The sequence below is a fragment of the Mustela nigripes genome, chromosome 1 (genome assembly GCF_022355385.1).
Source record: "Mustela nigripes isolate SB6536 chromosome 1, MUSNIG.SB6536, whole genome shotgun sequence".
Lineage (NCBI taxonomy): Eukaryota > Metazoa > Chordata > Mammalia > Carnivora > Mustelidae > Mustela > Mustela nigripes.
The window spans coordinates 34571030-34571642 of NC_081557.1; positions in this window are offsets into that span (position 1 = coordinate 34571030).

Below are 613 nucleotides of genomic sequence, written 5' to 3' on the forward strand. Positions count from 1 at the left end.
TCTCTCTCTCTCTCTCTCTGCCTGCCTCTCCATCTACTTGTGATCTCTCTCTGTCAAATAAATAAATAAAATCTTAAAAAAAAAGTGGGGAAACTGGAGCCCTCATACATTTGTGTAGGAATGAAAAGTGGTGCAGGTCATCTACAAAACATTTGGCAATTTTCAAAAAAGTTAAACAGTTAACCCTCTGACCTGACAATTCATAATATAATTTCCAAGAGAATTGGAAACATGTACTCAAATACTTGTACATGAACTTTCATAGCATTATTCATGATGGCCAAATAGTAGAAATAGCCCAAATGTCCATGAACTGATGGATGGGTAAGTAATATGTGGTATATCCATGCAGTGGAATACTAATTGGCCATAAAAAGTAATGAAGTACTGGGGCACATGGTTGGCTCAGTCACTGGAGCATGTGACTCCTGATCTCAGGGTCCTGAGTTCAAGCCCCACAGTGGACATGGAGGCTACTTAAAAAAAAAAAAGTAATGGAGCACGGATAGATACTACAACATGGATAAACCTTGAAAACCTGATAATGAAGAAACCACAAACAAAAGGCCACATACTATATGATTCTGTTTATATAAGATACTCAGAACAGGCA